This window comes from Gallus gallus, chromosome 2, assembly GCF_016699485.2.
Source record: "Gallus gallus isolate bGalGal1 chromosome 2, bGalGal1.mat.broiler.GRCg7b, whole genome shotgun sequence".
NCBI classification, from domain to species: domain Eukaryota; kingdom Metazoa; phylum Chordata; class Aves; order Galliformes; family Phasianidae; genus Gallus; species Gallus gallus.
This window is the reverse complement of record NC_052533.1, coordinates 94769357-94787980: the sequence shown is the minus strand read 5'-3', so window position 1 is coordinate 94787980 and position 18624 is coordinate 94769357. Positions and strand designations below refer to the sequence as shown.

Sequence of the window (18624 nt, the reverse complement as noted above, 5' to 3'; positions counted from 1 at the left end):
ATGTTAAACTCTCAACAACAACAGTTGATTTTATTAAAAGTGTCTTAAAAATCAGAAGCTTAGACTTGACAGATTGCTCTGCACATCAGTGCTTAAATCCCAGGAAAGTATTTAACAGCTTGTACAAAGCAATATACCAACATAATAAATGGAAATGCATTTTTCTATGCAGAGTATTTACTGAAGGAGAAATACTTTCATAAAAAAAAAAAATAGAAAGAAAGAAAGAAACAACTGTAAAAAACATGCACACACATTCTCCAAAGAAGAGATAGCCTGACAACTGGAACAGGGAGCAGATGGATCTTAGCTTTCAAGGTATCTTACCATCCTCTGTACACAATATCAACTAAGCTTTCCAAATGCACACAAATATTTTTTACAAAATAGATCAATAATACTTTTAAAAATTAAAATTATCTTTGGAAAAATATTTTACCTTGTGGAAACAGGGAAAATCTGAACTGTTTCAAAGGTGAGTTATTCCGATTTCATCAAATTCTCTGAAATACTACAAAAAATATATATCTTTCTCTGTTAAGTAAAATAATTCAGAGGAAAAAAAAACAAACTTTATCATAGAAAAGCAAATAGATAATATAAAAAGAATAAGGGAATCTTTAACTGCAAATCATACCACTTTTTTTTTTTTCCCCAAATATTGATATCAAACAGGATGCTGAGATATTTACAGCAAAGATCAAATAGAGATCAAGAAGGTTTTGTACAAAGGCAATCTTAAAGGAAAATATGATCTATTACCGATATTTCAGCAACTTAATCTATTTGGATTTACTGTGTCACTGTTGTGGACACACCAATCAATTTAGTATACCAGCCACATAATTCATCTGCAATAAAAGTCCTTCACCTTGAATAGCACTTCCTTCACCAACTATCACTACAATATGGTTTTATATTTAAAAAATAATAATTTCTAAATGGTAAATGAATTGTAAACAGTCTCCTGTTTAAACTGCTGTTGAGGTGTGCCCTCTAAAGGGCTGTAAGACATTGTGTCTGCAATGCTGGATACCTGAATGGCATTTCTATTTCAACTGATTAAGTAGAAAATAGAAATGGTGGAGATTATTTTGTATATAAAAACTGTGTAGTGTAACTTCTTAGTTTTACAAAACTCAAAAAAACTTGTTTGTTTTCTTTAAATTATTTTTTTTTCTAGTGGGAGGGGGGTGGGTAAAATAAAAAGTGGTATATAACTTTAAATTTGAGATTTTGGACTGATCTGTAGCTAACCATGAAGTATTTGAACCGTTTTTTGAGCCTAATGGTTAACTTCATGAAGCAATACAGGGCAGGGAAAAACAACTTGTGAATAATAAACCTTCTGCAATTTGCCAACAACGTAGAAGCAGCCTTCATGCCTGATCTTGGTGGTGTGACTGGCAGCAGGGATGGTCTGGCTTAGCATCCCCCACTTATCTCCTTTGTCCAGCTGCAGGAGGGAGGAAGCCATCAGAGGCTGCTGAGACTGTCACCTATGGTTCTCCCTTGCATCAAGAAATCAATGTGTCTGATGGGCAAATACTTTATACTGTCTTTTACAGAAATGAACTTGCCACCACTTGACAGCATCTCAACCTTTTATACCTACTAAGGAAGGAAACAATAATTCTGTTCTCTTCTCTCTAGGTTTTTCTATATACTACCTCTGACCATGTCCTAAATGAATCAAGAAATCAATTTGCAGTCCCTCTGCCTCAGTTAAATCAAGCTTATTCACAGTTTCTGCTGAGTAAAAAATATTCAGCTCTTCTCCACAGGTATCTGCTGTCACTTTGACAAGGTATATCAGAGCCTTCACCAACGGTATGATGTACAAAATGTACCATTTCCCTTATATTTTATTAGCCTTACTTGAACTTTTTTTTGTTATTGCATTGCTTTTATTAATAATATCTTAGTGAAATAATTCTGTTCCCAGAATCAGTGCCTATTAAATACAACTACTAAATGAGGTGGAAAAACGAATGCTATTACCAAAAGAAGAAACCATAATATGAAATAAAGCCCCAGAATGCTTCCTACATGCAAGAAATCTGTGCTTGTAGACACTATATTTGAGGGCATATTCTTGATTTGATTTTCTCTTTTCTGCTGAGAAAATTGTTTCAGTTGCAGGAAATTATTTATTATATAATAGTTTAAGGACTTAGTGTAAGAATAATTGTTGGGGTTTTTTTGTTTTGTTTTGTTTTTTTGGTGTTGTTTTGTTAATAAGGAGTTGATGAGAGCAAATAGTTATTCGTTTGGGTTGTTTGTATGTTGGTGGTAGAAGAATGCCTGACAGTGGCTTTTCATTATTTAAAGAAGAGCTACAGGAGAGAAGGGGACAGACTCATTATCAGGGTCTGTTGTGATAGAACCAGGGGAAATGGTTTCAAGCTTAAAGATGATAGAATTAGGTTATAAGCTGCCTGGATATAAGGGAAAAGTCTTTTAGAGTGAGGATGGTGAGGCACTGGAACAGGTTGCGCAGAGATGTGGTAGATGTTCTGTCCCTGGAGACACTCAAGGTCAGGGCCAACCAGACCCTGGGCAACCTGATCTATCTGTGGATGTCCCTGTTCATTGCAGGGGAATTGTACTAGATAACCTCTAAATGTTTCTTTTAACTCTAAGGATTCTATGATTCTGTGATTCTATAAGAACTAATAAGCTCTGCTCATGAAAAAAAAGGCCTCAGAATCTGACCTTGGACAAGGACATGAGGAGGCTCATATTTCCATTGCAGATAGTTTGCAGTAACATCCCATATTAGACTCTCCTTTTGATGCACATTCTTCAGTATTTACTACCTATCCATATGTGTCAGCAGTGGCAGGATGTGAACCCCAGTTGGATCCACTATGCTGGAAAGAGCAGCCCTGTTACTACAGCAGTGATTCATCCTGTGTGCAGTCACCCAGGGAGATATGGCCACTACTTTTTGTGTAGGGAGAAACTACTTACATACAAGTGGGAAGATCCAAGGGGGACTAAAAAGACCCCAGAGACCCCCATGATGGCTCCATCTTGGACTCTGCACAATACAGTGGGAGCAGCCATGCTTATCTGCCTGATCTCCCTTTTCAGTAGTGCGGTCTCTTGCAGCATGGGACAGAGGAGTCACGTTGCTTGTAAAATTGCATATATCAATTGAATGATTAAAACGTTTGAGCATCTGAGCCCATTCAATTTCCACACTGAAGATCAAATTGATCTTAAGCCATGGCAGTCTTTCAGACTGGCTTCTGTTTTCCTGTAATCATTAAGGGGGTAGAAATCTCTTCATGAGACTGAAAAATTGCTGATTTAAAGAGCTGAGTAGAATAATATTACACGTAAGGCACCAGCAAATGGTCTAATTTTATAACATTTGCACAATCCTGAAAATGCTCATATGAAAAGCTGAGCAATCAACACAGTTTATCTCCATATGACATTTCCAAATTCTATTTATGTATTTCATGGGTCAGTCTTTTACAAAAATAGCTTTGTACACCAGCTATCTAATGATCTGGCATTTGAAACCAATTCAATTTATATGTTAAATTTGATGTGAGGGGAAAACCAATGGACTTACCACTTTTTTGTGGTGTAAGTCTGGATGTCATCTTAATTTGTCTGGAAACATCTTTCTATATTCCAGGGGTACAACAAGGGATATAAAGTAACATAAATCATTCTGGCTGATCTACCATTGGGATTTACTGCTAAAGGTAAATTTTGACCCAGCCAGTATATATTGGAGAGATTCATTAAAAAGAGTACTAGCAATCTCTTAATCTTCTCCGACACTTATCTGCATCTCATGAAAGATGAAAGAGCGAGAGATCAGTCACTGGAAGATGAACGGGGCAGTAACTTAAACTAGCACTATTTTCCAATTTACTGCCAAAGGGGATGCAAATCCTTGGACTGGAGCCTGTGCAGTAGCAGGGCAGCTAACAGCTTCAACAACTTCAGCTTCAAGGAAATGCAAAAACCATCACATTTCTATAAACAAATGAACAAACAAACAAACAAGAAATGGTAAAAGTTTAATGTCTTTAACAAGTTTCTATCACTGTTGTCCAAAAGAAAACTGCACAGAGACTGTACCTACTCCTATTGCTTGCAATACTGAAGGATAAAGATTCCAATTTCCACAAGTCCAGAAAACATCCTCTGGCTAAAGATGCCTAACACTGTCAAAACAGCTGTGGAAAACAATCTTGTCTTTCAACATTCAACAGGAAAATCTCTCTTTTTTGTAGTTTTATGTTTTGAAATGTTCATTTATTGTGATGTTTTTTTAAAAGTAACTGCCACCACTGAGATTACTGTTCCAACAGTTTAAATGGGAAGGAATCGAGGGACCCTCTTAACTTTAAAGAAACAGGTACGTGATTCCTGTACCAAAAAAAAACAACCAACCAACAACCAACAACAACACTAAAAACAACTACAATCAATTAAAAAGAAAAAAAAGTTGACCAAACTCCATGAAATACAATTGCAATTCTCTCATTTTCCTTTTTACACGCACTCCACACATTATTTATTTGTTGTATAATTATAGTATTTCTCTTGTAATTCTTTGTGCCAGAATAACATAGTTTCACTACGAAGGCTACCAATAGTAATTTTTACAGTGATGATGGACTCTGGGACAGTATGGTAGTTTTCTGTATTCTTTGTGTAGGATGAAAGAGTCAGAATTTGCATCATATGGAGAAAAAAATACCATTTAATAACCTCTCAGTGTCATGGATAACAGTTAAAGGACAACGTATGATTGCCCCTACACTGTGTTCATCATCTCAAAAAATGCATATGAGTAAGGATGATAGAGGGCTTCTGTTCCAGTCTGCACATTCATGGAAATCCTCATGGAAATACATAATGCAAATCACAATTTTCTGTGTAGGCACATGTATTTATACAACTATTTTCTATTTGTATTTATACAACTATATTCTATTTTCAATAGAATTTCAAAAAATAGGCAAAGAATATATAGAGTATTCTAGATTATATAAACCTTAAGTGCTACTGCATTACAATTTCTCTGCTTTTTTTTTTTTTTTCAACTAACATGCTTAATTACTATGTGTGATTGACTCCTAAGAAGTCAATTTTGTTCACTTTGACCAAACCTGTATGAGAATGAGAGCAGGGTGTTTTTAATTCTTATTCATAGAAGTATTTAATATATTTTAACACAGTTGCAAAACACTTTACACATAAAATTGTTAAATAAAATTAAATTCCAAGAGCTTAAAATTGTCATTTTCATTACCTATATAATCTATCACTGTCTTAAAGATCTGTAAAACACTAAAAAAGTGTTTGTTCTCCAGAGAGATTTTATCCTGATTTTACTGAATCAGAATAAATGCCTCAAGTCAGTGATTAGTCACACTGAATTCATTTATTTTCTTGCTAATTACATTTTACAATTTACTCTAGTAGGATGTGTTTTGGTCTTCACTGTGTCAGAATTCTTTGTAAAAGCAAACCAGGAGAACATCAAGTGAAAATTCACACTTCCTCTAATGTTTTGTTAGTAATTTTGCCACTGAGAAATTGGAAGGTGACAATAGTAGGAATGCAAAATAACTTTGTTCTTCACAAATTTAGTATTGTAGCAGAATAAGATATTATTGGCAATCTTAATTCAAGTATTACTGTGCTTTTATTTGTAGCATTATATCTGCAGACACAGTCTTTTACTGTGGTGTTAGGTTGTGGTATTTTTTTTTGTTTGGTTGGTTGGTTGGTTGGTTGGTTGTTTTTTTTCCAATTGAATATCCATTGTGCTGTTGCTTATTTTAATGACTCTAATTTCATTGCCTCAAAAAGATTTTGACATAACAGCTAGACCAGTGGTCTGAGAATTGGAGACTCTAATTTAATATCATTCTCCATCTACAAAGTCTTCACTATGTTTATGTCCCGCTATTAAGGCTGGGGAGTAATGTCCTTCTGCAAATGCTTAACAGTTGCTGCTTGTTAGCACGAGCAATTGCAACTTTTTTTATACTGCAGGCAAAGACACTGTGGAGAAGAGGTTTGTCTATCTGCGTATCCAAGCATTATGATGTTCCCAGCTTTGTCCCATGCAGTCTTACTGACACTGCTCCATCCTCATTAACTTCCTCTGTAATGGATATCCACCTTGTCTGCTTAGCAGGGCTCAGAATGAAAGCTTCCACAATACTTATGGTCCTTCTGGCCAGGATAACTGACCACATAGTGCATGCTTGCTTGTCCATCTTCAGAAACATGCATTTTGCTGGAGTATGTATGTTGAAAGGAGGGATAAGGAAGACATTCTGTTATTTCTTCTGCTTAGCAATGTGTAGGCTCACAAGCACTTATGAACATAGTTGAAATAGAGAGAAGATTAAGAGACAGTGGTGGAATAAATTTTTACTGCCAGTGGTAGAAATTAAGACTTTCTGTGACTTGTAATATAAATACAACAAAAGTATTGTTTTTTGCCTACAACAGAACTAAAACTCAAAATTATGTATTGTATTGCTAGATCTGTTGATAAAACTACTAGTTTGTAATTAAACAGATTCTAAGTAGAAAAAACTTTTGGATTAGTGCTGAACAAAAATTTCACATGTGTAATTAAAATCAATATGATACAAAAGCCATAGAATGAAAATGTCAAGGAGTTATAAAGTATCAAAGAAAAAAAAAAAAGGAGGGGAGGAGGGGATTAGGGGGGACAACGCTGAAAAGTAACAGGCAGCCTAAAAGATGAGGAGTGTGAAAAATCTGCCTTATAGCATGTTACATACTGCCTTATTAATTCAATATAAAAATGTGCTGGTATTGCCTGATATTTAGTTTAGGTTAGTAATTATAAATCATCTGAAACAAGAAGGCAATGTCTTGAGTTCATTTTTAAATATTCAGTGTTATACACGTTCTGAATGTAAGATATGCATTAAAACATCATAAGTTATCTGAAATAAGGTATAAATCATCACATTTGTGCTCTAAAAATGTGTGGATTTCCATGGCAGGGCTGTAATTTTATTCTTTGATTTTAAGCTTCTTTTCACAGAGTACTCTGTGGGCAAGCCGCTTTTTCTTCCTCCCTCCTCTTCACTTAAAAATGAATCCAACAGTGGGTTTTCATTGTCTTTTAGCTCTTACGTCAATGTGTTTTTCAGACTGTAGAAAACCATAAATTCTGAACTCCAGACACAGCCCTGTCTGTATTCATTTTATGTAACTGCTTGGTTCAACGCTTCTAACAGGAAAATACTGAACATTGAAACGTATCTTTATAACCCTCAAAACTGAATCCACAGACCAATTTTTGCACCTTAGTGCAATTTTATCCTCCTACAAATCAGAAGTAGTTTGTCTGAAATGTTTTTACAACTGCAATTGACTCTAAATTACACTTTATTAAAAAGTAATGACATAATCCAAATGCCATTTAATTCTATCAGTTTCATAGCATAATAATCTGTAAAAATGAATGAATTGACCAATATTTAGCATTTTAATAACGAATGCTTATTCAGTATTTCTGGGCTACATTTTAATGTATGCTTCTCGGATAGAGCCTAATCAAAGAGTTTAAACATGAAAAATAAATTATAACTATACATCCTAACAGCATACTTGGAAAGTTTGGCAGAAACATGCAATATAAATATTTTGATAGTATATATATTGCACTACTCTGTGAAAATTTTGTTTATTGACAAATTGCCATTTTTCATTTAAGATCCAATAAAAGTAGAAGAATCCTTTTTATTGTGGTCTGAAACAGTTTACAGTTATTTGATGTAGAATTATAGAGAGTAACAAAAAAATGAATGTAAAGCCAGGGCTAAGCTGTAATTTAAGAAAATAGATTTGTATTGCTACTGTGAAATGGAGAATAGCAAGACAAGAAGTATTTCTAAGTATTCCTGTAAGATAACAAAAGTTTTCACTCTAAGCACTGTAAGCACATTTTAATGGCAATTACTGGCATGAGCGTAGATGAAGTCTTCATAGACAATATGTCAGAGGTGGGGCTCTTGCAGAAACAGCTTGATAACCAGCATGAACATTTTAATGTGCAAGTTGTGCAGGCATAGCAATGTTTTCACCTGGTAAATCCAACTTGGTTATATTTCAGCAGCTAGAGGAGCTACACAACAAACTCAGAGGAAACAGCAAAAGTTATTTTTTCCTTTTAGAAGTTGTGGTTGACTCCGGGTTTTGTCTTCGTCTGTCATGGATTTTGCACAGGAGACACCCAGATAAATAGTTTCAATTTGATTTTTGAAGAAAACAAAGAAAAAAATAAAGATCTTACCTGTGTAACCTCAGGGCCTTCAAGGTTTGGAGAAGTGAGTATCGTTAAAGTCAAATTAAACAACTGATGAGGAGAAGTAAGAAGTTCTTTTTAACTTCACAGATCCTTGAAAAGCTTTCGGCGTTACAGCTTCCTGCCAGGGTAAGTCACTCCTGCTTTTATTTTTGAAAACTCACAGTACGACACTGCATACTGCGTGCTATTTTGGGTGCCCTGAGTAAAACTATGAACACAGGCACTTTTGTGCAAAACATCATAAGGCCTCTCTGATGTTCATTCAGAGTTCAGAATTAAAATGCAGAAGGCTCTAGCAAGCAAAATACAAGCTGATTTTTTTTTTCCTAGTGGAAAAATAAAGTACTCCCTGGCAAGTAACCAAGGTGGTGGAAAGGTAATTCATTTTGTGTGAGAGTCTTTTGCAAGTGAAAGGGATATGCCCTCTGTTTAGAGATTAGTCAGGGAAACAAGTGATCAATTTAGAGTAGTCAAAAAGTTAGTGAAAGAAGAGAGTTTCTGAAATCCTTTTTTTTTTTTTTTTTTCAGTCCAGCCTTTTTATTTTCCCCTAAACAATTTAGTTTCAAGAATCATAAAATCTCAACAATGATAGGAAACAAAAACAACAATGCTCAACTTGTAGTTGAATGTGTTTTCTTATGTATTTTGATAGCTTTTCTTGCAATTGTCTATAAAATATGTTTTTCTATTACCTAGAGTTGTTTATTGTTTTTGTTTTTTTTTTTTTAACCACCTGAAAAAGATAAGGAAATGGTATAAACATGATTAAAAAAAAATAAAAACATTGTTCAATAGGAATATATTTCTTTCATTTAAATGAAATTTTGTGTTAAATAAATTCAGGAAATTTTGAACAACAGTTCATATACTTACTGTACTCTCCTTGCACTCTCAAAAATACATTAAGGACATTTTGGGACTACACAAGAGATGTGGATTACAGTAACACTGCTGCAATGATTATGGTAGATAGGTTTATGGTAAGATAATTCTAGTGCTATACAAGTATTACTCTTGGCTAAGACACTTTCTGAGAAATCTAAAAAGTTAAAACAAAGCCATCATGTTTTTCCAGACTTAATGTATCCTGCTAATAATAAAACTATCTAAGTAAATAAAAACAAGCAAGAACAAACAACATTTCAACACAGTTTTGGAGTTTTCCTTTATGCTGTTTGTGACTTCAGGAATTACTTCTCCTTTCTTCTTCCTCACTCAGACTAAGAAGCTTTAGCATCTATGCCTATGTGCAAATTGAGAAACTTTTATATGATTATTTATCACAATTTTTCATAATTATTTCTAAAAAGACAGGAAAATAAGTTCAGCTCTGCATATCTTGCTCAGACATTCAGAAGTCATGGCCAGAACACAAAAGACAGTATATAGGAAAATGTGATTCTTCAGCATATGTAGTACATTAGTCTCACTGACTTACTAGCGTTGCAGAATAGGTGACATTTCATTCTCCAGAGCAGGATTAAGTAGAAATAGGTGAAAGAAAAGGATAAAAGCATTGCTGACAGTTGTTAAACAAGGTATGTTCATTTGCTGAGCATGCTGTCTTTTCACAGGGTGCAGTGTGAGGTGTGCCATCTGAAGGGAATGGAATAGAGCAGTAAGAAAGAAAGCAAAATAGAAGTGTTTGCTGAAGAGATTATGAGGCAAATTAGACAGCATAGAGAAGGAGACTTTTAGCAGGGTACAGTTAGTGTGCAGCAGTAAGGGCAAAAGAAATGAACTATGTAGTCTGCACCTTAAGAAAGGCATACAAGAACGCAAATTCCAAAAATTATGAAAAAAACATTTCTCAACCAAGAGAAAAACTCATGCATACACACAAAGTAGCATTCTCATATGATAAACAGTCTCTTCTTTGTCTATGCACCTGTTTGCAATAAGCTTTTTTATATTAACATTGAAGGGATATAATTTTGACTGTCACAAACTGATGAAAACGTTTACCCTGTTAGTTTTTTTTTTTCCGGCCTCATATACCATATTGTTTCCCGCAAAGAAGAATCAGCAATATGGCAGCTTTCAGCAACCAGCATCACTTTGGCTGCTGACACAGTTTCCATCTAAGGTATGTTAAAAGCTTAACATCATCTCACTCCACTAAGAAGATCTGTTGCTCGCTGCCAGCAGAATTAGCAATGCAATCAGAACAAATGGACAGCCCACTTGGGAGGGAACATGTGATGAGCTTTGTGATCACCACAGAAAAATATTCCTGGAGGTTTGGAAAAAGTTGAGTGAACATTAATTTATCCAAATAAATGAATAAGTTAACATAGAGCTCCTGGAAATAAACTTTTTCCACAGATCTAGAGAGAGGTAGATGTTTAGCAAAACATCATACAGACTGCGGGTCAGAATTCAGTCATAAATTATTATAAGATACAGAGAAGAACAATAAGATGTGTATTTTTCCCATGTGGTTAACTGTGTAGCCCTCATACATTTTTTCACACATGTGGACAGCCCACTACAAGAGTTAAAAAAAAAAAAAAAAAACTGTTCTATCTCTGCAGGATGTGGGTAGATATGTAGATAAGTGTTTTTATACTCATTCACATGTAGAAAAAATAAACAACATGAAGGGAGAAAAAATATTACAAATGTTAACCACTGGTTCATGAAGGAATAGTATGGAGACAAAATCTATAGCTATGATTGATTAACCTATTGTTCTGATCCATTATAATTTGTTGGGATAAGAACTGATATAGACATTAGTTTGAGAATTGGTCAGTTCAACCTAATTTGGAAAACACATTTGTATATACATTTCAGTGGCTGAAAAATAACCCTGCTGGGTTTGTTCTACAAAACTAAATTAAATATTCCAGTTTCAGAAATGTCAAAGTGTTGTTGTTTTCATGTTTGTGTTTTATTTTTTTTTAATTAATCCCCGTGACATTTTCACTCAAAAATGTATGACATTAAATAAAACAACAAAAAATAAAACAAAGAATTTCCTGTCTGAAGAATCTGAAAATGTCAGTGCTTTATCCTATGTTTTACCAGCTAAGGATAAATCATAGGTTTGAAATTGATGGCTTGAAAGACAATTGTGTAAAGAGAAAAGCCTTTGAGGTGAGCCACTGTGTGAGGAAAAGATCCAACTGTCATCCCTGCTGCCAAGCAGAGCTGCATGGGAAGAAAAAAGCAAAAGGACAAAATATTTTCTTTTTGTCCATGGGAACTATGAAGCTTGCACAAGACAAAGTGCCTTTACTCTAATCTCTGAGGACCACCTATAAACTCTAAATTTCTTTGGCTTTCTAGGTATGGGAGAGGGGAAAATAACACAATTTTTCTTAGAGATCTCTTTTTTCTGGAATGAAAGCTAGAATTTTCAATTATAGCCTGAGTAAAAGTCTTTCTCCCAGCAAAAAAGAAACTAAAATAACCATGCTTCCTTTGATGTGCCTTTTTTTAGTTGGAGGGGGGTAGAAATTTCTCCCTCTTTCTTTCTGTTGCTTTAATTCAGGAAGGGGGCAGTTGGGAAAAAAAAGAAATATTTTGCAACACGTGTTTTGCATTCAGATTCAACGGTAGACATAAGAGAAGTCAATACAAATTTCACACTTCTATTCCTTGGACAACAATTTAACCTGAACTGTCCTTAAATTAATCCTAGCTTATTTTTGTTGTTGCTGTTGATGATGATAATTGTTTTCACCATATTCAAACCTATCACAAACTAAAAGAATATCTTGTTTTGATGTGTGGTTTTTGTTTGTTTGTTTGTTTTTGTCTGTTGTTGTTTTTTTGTTTGCTTGTTTTTGAATTTAGGAGTAAATAAGTAAAAGCAGAATTCAGAGCATTCCACCTGCCCATACTCCCAAAAATAAAGCAAGAGGGCCAAATGAATTACTTCAGATGAAATAATCACTCTGTCTTCTGTAAAGTATCTGAAGTTGGGCTTACAATGTTATTTATTTTGCTGCAATTCTCATAACAGTATCAACACTGACAGTCTTCTTTTTATGTTTGTGTATAAATGTAAATATTAACAGCATGTTCTATCGAAAAACCAGCTTGAAGCTGCAGTGAAGTCAGTGGAACTCCTAAGGCAACCAGCAGATCAGTTTATGTGGGCTAAACTTCAGAATCCTAAATTGTGTTTATAAACAATAACAAATTCTACATTTTTGTTTGTTTGTTTTGCTCTGTTTTAGAGGAAAATAAATAAATAAATAAATGCTACCATAACTGTTAACATGGCACTATCTCTCACAGATTCATAGCTGGTATAAGTTCATCCTTCCTTTAAAAGGCAAAGACAGGTCAGTTAATACTGAACAACTGCTGGTTGTAAAATACTCCTGTTTGATCTGTGAACAGGATGGGCAGAAGTAAAGCACAATTGGTATGGTCTACACCAGTCAGAACAGCTGAAGAATCTGACATGAGTATCACATGAATAACAGCACGGAACTGTGTTGCCCTCTAAGAGGCAGAGGCACAGTTCACCAACAAACAAGTACTTCTACAATAAAATCTAAGAAAAATCAGCCTGCTCACATTGTATTATTTTATAGTAAAATAAAAGTATCCACAGAATCTGTTTAAATCATCGATTATGTGTTTCACAATTTGGCACCAAGGATATAAGATGTTTGTGTGGAACTAGTTCTTGTTAATGTGTGTTGTTGGGCTTTTTGCAACTGAGAGAGAACAAAGAATATATGTGTGTAGTTGGTAGTGATGTATCTAAAGGACAATAAAAATACAGTAAAAATATAAAGCTTAAGCTGTTACTTCTTGGAGGTGTGGGAGAAGGTTATTTTTACAAAGGAACAGAGAATAAATAGGAAAGCTGCATAAAGATGGAAAAACAATTCTGTGAGTGAAAATTTCTGAGTATCTTGGAAACATTCGGCTAGTTCCTGGCAAACAGAAAAGGAGGACAGGACAAAAAAAAAAAAAGAAAAGAGAGAGAGAGAGAGAAGAAAACATCCAGACCTCCTTTCCAGATTACAGAAAAATTAGTCAAAATTAAATATGCTGTAGATGCAGTAAGTAGGCTGGGAAAGACTTTGCATTCTAAATTAAGAACAGATAATTTGTCTTTCCAAGAATAAACCAGATGGAGAGACTGTGACTTGCACAGCTTGATCAGTAGCCAGGCAGAGGACCAGCTTTTCTGGCATTCAGGAGAAGGAGAAGGCAATGCTCAAGTAGCATGACAGAGTCCTAGTCAAATGAAGACATGCGAAGCCCAGGAGCAAGGTCAGCCATGCCATGGGTGCTGGCCAGCTCACTTCCAGCCAGATGGAGAACAGCTCATACAGCAGTTGGGCTGCTGCCTTCAGGAGCTATCCCACCTCCCATGCAAGCAGCAGGGTTGTGAGGTTTCACACAGGGAAGGAGGCTGATAGGAAAAGGAATTATCATTGCTATTCAGTGACTCTGATCTTTGGAAAGGGCTTAGGGATTCAGGAAGCTAAATCCAGTAAGGATGCAAAACAGACAGTTGAATTCTGTTTCGTACAAAATGCAGAAGCTTTTCTTTTTTTGACCTTGGCTAGATACCTTGCCTCCCAAAATGGAAAAGAAATATGACACTATTTATTTCAGTTGCCCAATGTTTTTAGGATCACTGGTAATATTTATCATAGGCCCGAACTCAAATCTTTATGTTCCTTAGAGTACTTAAAAGTAACATTCATAATATTATTTGTATTAGACTAATTAAAATGTTTAATCTTTATTTCACAACAAGAAAAAAAATATTCAATGTTTACTTAAGATTAAGAGTCTGACATAGCTTTCATTAGTACCATACTATAACTTAATGGTTTTACTAGTGTTTTAATACCAGTACAACAGACATAAATAATGCTTATATTGCAACCCGATAACAGTAATTTGATGTTAGACAAAACTTTTGTCTGTATCCTGTTTTCATCTATAGATATATGATCAGAATCAAACAATAACATGGGAAGAATCAAACAAGACAATAAAGCCCTGGCAGTGCAAGTGAAGAACACTGGAGCCCAAGTTATCTTTTCTTCAGTTTTGCCAGTTGGAGGAAAGAGGAAAGCCAGAAATAGACATATGATGCATAACTTCTGGCTGAGTGGCTGATGCTGGAGAGAAGACATTGGTTTTTATGACAGTAGGACTTTCTGTGAAGATTATAACCTGCTAGGGAGGGTTGAAATCCACCTGTTTAGAAGAGGTGGTTCAATCTTTGGCAGCAAACTGGCTAACCTAGTGAGGTGGGCTTTAAACTGATGGACTTCAGGGGTGAGGTCCAAAGTGGTAATGTTCATGCCATTGCAACTGATGTGGGAATAAATCAGGCCAATCAGATGAGAGACAAATGTTAGTTGCTTCCTGTGAGATGAGGCTGAAGGCCAGATGTCTTAGGAGTATAGCTATGGGGGATTCTTTTGCATCCCTGGAGGAAAACTGGCATTCTCTGCTCCCTTTTATTCTCAAAAGTGTCTGTATACCAGTACACACAGTGTGGGTAATAAACAGGGAGAACTAGAGATCTGTGTGCATTTCACAGGGCCACGATCTCGTTGTGATCATGGAGACATGATGGGACAACTCACATGACTGTAATGCTGTCATGGATAGCTATGTCCTTTTTAGGAAAGACAGGCTGGTGAGGCAAGCTGATGGAGTTTCTCTAAGCAACTGGAATATATCAAGCTCTGCCGAGATGCATGACAAATGACTTGAGAGCTCGTGTGTGAGAATTAAGGGTCAAGCTAGTATGGGTGACAGCGTTGTGGGTGTTTACTACAGGCCACCTGAACAGGAGAAGAAAATAGATGAGGCCTTCTACAGACAGTTGGAAGTAGCCTCACAATCATAGGCACTGATTCTCCTGGAGGACTTCAACCACCCTGATATTTGCTGAAAAAGCAACACTGACAGGCATAAACAGTCCAGGAAGATCCTGCAGTGCATGTGTCTCATCCCACTTGGAGGGTTGCAAGGAAAGTAAATCTTTGGAATCCTTCAAATAAGACACTCCCTGCTCAACAAGGGTCACTCATGCGTCAGTGTCAGACAGTGAATCTGAGGAACAATAAAAGACATTTTATGGAGCTTTCTAACAACAACTAACCAACTAATCTGAGGTAAAATTAGGCAACTTTCAAAAAACAATTAATAAGCATTATACCCTTATTAGGTATTTGGCATAGATGTTATTTTGTTGTCAACTACTTTGAGGAAAAATTAAGCAACAGCTACTAAAGAAAAGGGAGTAAAAAAACAAAACATTGAGGGGTAAGAGAAGGAGAGGAAAAAAAAGAGAGACAGACAGACATACAGACAGAGTTCACCACTCCTCAGATCCAGTGTTTTCTCGGGTCTGGATTCTTGATCTGTAGCTTGTGGGTCGACAGAGGTAACTGTGAGTGTTCACCTTTACATAGCCAAGTTAGTCCAAGACCACCCTTGGGGTGGCAACCCACTTGTGTCTAGAAGATTCAGGAGTTTTCAGAAAGGGGCTCTGGTGGTCATGCACCTCCTCAGTGGTTTTTTTCCCTTAGCTGATGTTTTTCAGCTGTAAGAGGAAACAGATGCTGTCCATAAAAGGAAGTAAACATATACAGTCCATCAGTCTGCCTCTGCAAAATGAGGGTCCATGGATCTTAGAGCTTCCAACTCAGTCATTTAGGCATCATTCTGTATTAGATGTTTGAATCAACAAATTCCTTGTCAATCTCAAACAGCATGGAAGATAACTTTCTGATGCAGGTGGAAGGGGACAGAATGCAGGGATGCCACAAAGAAGGCTAAGGTCCCCTTGGAATTAAATCTGTTGAGGGAGATCAAGGACATCAAGCAAGGCATCATTAAGTATTTCAGTGGCAAAGGGACAACTAAGGAACATTTGGGCCCTCTGTTTAATGATGAATATACTGGTAATGGAGGACACTGAAAAGGCAGAACTACTGAATACCTTCTAAGCTTCGGTCTGCACTATTGAGACTGACCCCCCAGAATCTCAAACCCTGGAGATAAAAGAGACAATCTGGCAATTGGATGAGGAATGGAAGACCTCCCCTTTGTCAAGAAGGATCTCATCAGATATTGACTAGGAAAACTTGATAAGCGCAGATCCATGGATCCCAATGAGATGCATCCATGAGTGCTGGCAGAAATGATTGCTGAACCACTCTCTGTCATCTCTAGTTTGGACTAGAGAAAGCCATTGTCACTCCAATCTTCAAAAAGGCAAGAAAGAGAGGGGGAACTACAGACCAGTCAGTCTCATCTCTGACACTGGGAAGGTGATGGAGGAACTTATTCTGGATGCTATCCCCAAGCAAGTAGAAGAAAAGAAGTTATTGAGAGTAGTAAGCATGGATTCACCAAGGGGAAGTTCAGATTTCACCAATCTGAAACTAGACGACCTTTGAGGTCTTTTTCAACCCAGGCCATTCTATGATTCTATGATTCAATGATTCTATGTCATCACCAGCTGAGCAGATGAAGAGAGAGCAGTGAATATTCTGTACCTTGACTTCAGCAAGGTTTTTGACACTGTCTCCTATAGCATCCTGGTATGTAAGATTAGGAAGTATGGGACAGATAAGTAGATAGTGAGGTGAGGTGAAAACTAGCCGACTGGTAGAGCTAAGAGTGTTGTGATCACTGGTGCAAAGTCTATTTGGAGTCCTGAGGCTAGTAGCATTCCCAAGGGGTCTTGGGTCTGGTCTTGTTCAACCTCTTTATCAATAACATGGAAAAGGAGAAAGAAATCATCCTCAGCAACTTTGCTGATGATACAAAGCTGGGAGGAGTGGCTGACACATCAGAAGTCTATGCTACTGTTCAACAAGACCTGGACAGATTGGTGAGTTTGTCAGAGAGGAACGCGATGAGATTCAACAAGAACAAATATAGAGTCCCACATCTTGGAAGGAAAAAACACATCTATCAGTACAGATTAGGGGATGACCTACTGGAAAGAAGCTGTGCAGAGAAGGACCTGTGTGTCCTGGTGGACAGCAGTACTGTGTCCAGTTCTGGGCTCTCAAATTCAACAGAGACAGGGAACTACTGGAGAGAGTCCAGAGGAGGGCTATGAAGATGACTAGGGGACTGAAACATCTCTTGTATGAAAAAAGGCAGAGAGATGTAAGACTGTTCAGTCTGGAGAAGAGAAGACCGAGGCAAGATCTTAGCAACACTTATAAGTATCTATTGAGTAGGAGTGAAGTGGATGGGGCCAGGATCTTTTTGGTGGTGCTCAGCAACACAACAAAGGTTAAAGAGCACAAACTTGAACATAGGAAGATCTATATGAACACCAGAAAAACATGAGGAAAAAAACTTATTTACTTTGAGGGTAACAAAACACTGGAACAGGCTGCCTGGAGAGATTATGGAGACTCCTCTTTTGGAGGTGTTCAAGACTCCCTTTCCTGTGCAACCTACTACAGGGAACCTGCTTGAGTAAAGAGGTTTGATGATCTCCAGAGGTCCCTTTCAACCCCTACAATTCTCTGATTCCATGTTTTTACAAGCTATAAAGCTTAAACTTTGCTTTCTCCTCAACATGAATGCTATGCCTCCCAAATGTAGATTTGAAATCAGTGTTTACACCATAAAACAATGCACTAACAAGAGACCTAGTGGAAACCAGAGTCTGTATCTATCAGTAAGTCTATAAACTGAGATCCAAAACTGATATATCTGTAGCTTCATTCAAAGGTACCTAAGTACCAAAACTGACAAGAAGGCAAAGCTTATTTTCTTGGGTACATTTCTGACCTTGTGTGATTGCATGCACTCTGGTGGGATTGATCTTGTCTGCATTAAAACAATAGACTTTGGAATAGTGATAGGTACAGCTCTTTATCTTATCTGTCATCTCAACTTTAGTGATGAGCACTGTGTGTGTTAGCAAGGAAAACGTTACCTGATATGCAGGGTCCCTCTTATGTTGTGAAGGCTGCTCTAGTGATGAAGTTTGCCTAGGTGAAGTATGAAGGATTACTGAAACCAGTATGAAGAGAAACACTATGGCTATACGTAATAACTGATGTACCCTTATCTCTGTGGTTCTGCACTACATAATATATAAACTTGTCAGCGTAGTTTATTGCAAATTGATGTCTTCATTTCACTATCTCTATAGAATCTTAGTTTCCTAGTAAAGTAAACTCTTGAAATACTTGTTTAGATCTTTGATGTCATCAATTTTGACTGCATTTATTATGGAGAAAGCAGAAATTTCCAGAATTGTAAAACCCTAGAGTCACAGAAGCACTGAGCTTAGAAAAGACATCTAAGATTATCA

General features: G+C 36.5%; 1 protein-coding gene across 16 annotated transcripts in view; it reads right to left on the bottom strand.

Moving 5' to 3' along the window:
* Positions 1-18624, bottom strand: part of CDH19 (cadherin 19) — a 107118-nt gene that overhangs the window by 52597 nt on the left and 35897 nt on the right. For 6 of the 16 annotated variants that reach the window (XM_046925061.1, XM_046925060.1, XM_046925039.1 and 3 more), the window contains 2 exons: positions 15643-15879; positions 8321-15386 (listed from right to left, as the gene is read on the bottom strand). The exons of 7 other annotated variants lie outside the window; for them this stretch is intronic. The gene's annotated coding sequence lies outside the window, so the exon portion shown is untranslated. Of the gene's footprint in view, positions 1-439; positions 7114-8320; positions 15387-15642; positions 15880-18624 lie in introns of those variants that run through there. 3 more of the 16 variants (NM_001396661.1, NM_001100287.2, XM_046925055.1) reach the window with 3 other exon arrangements.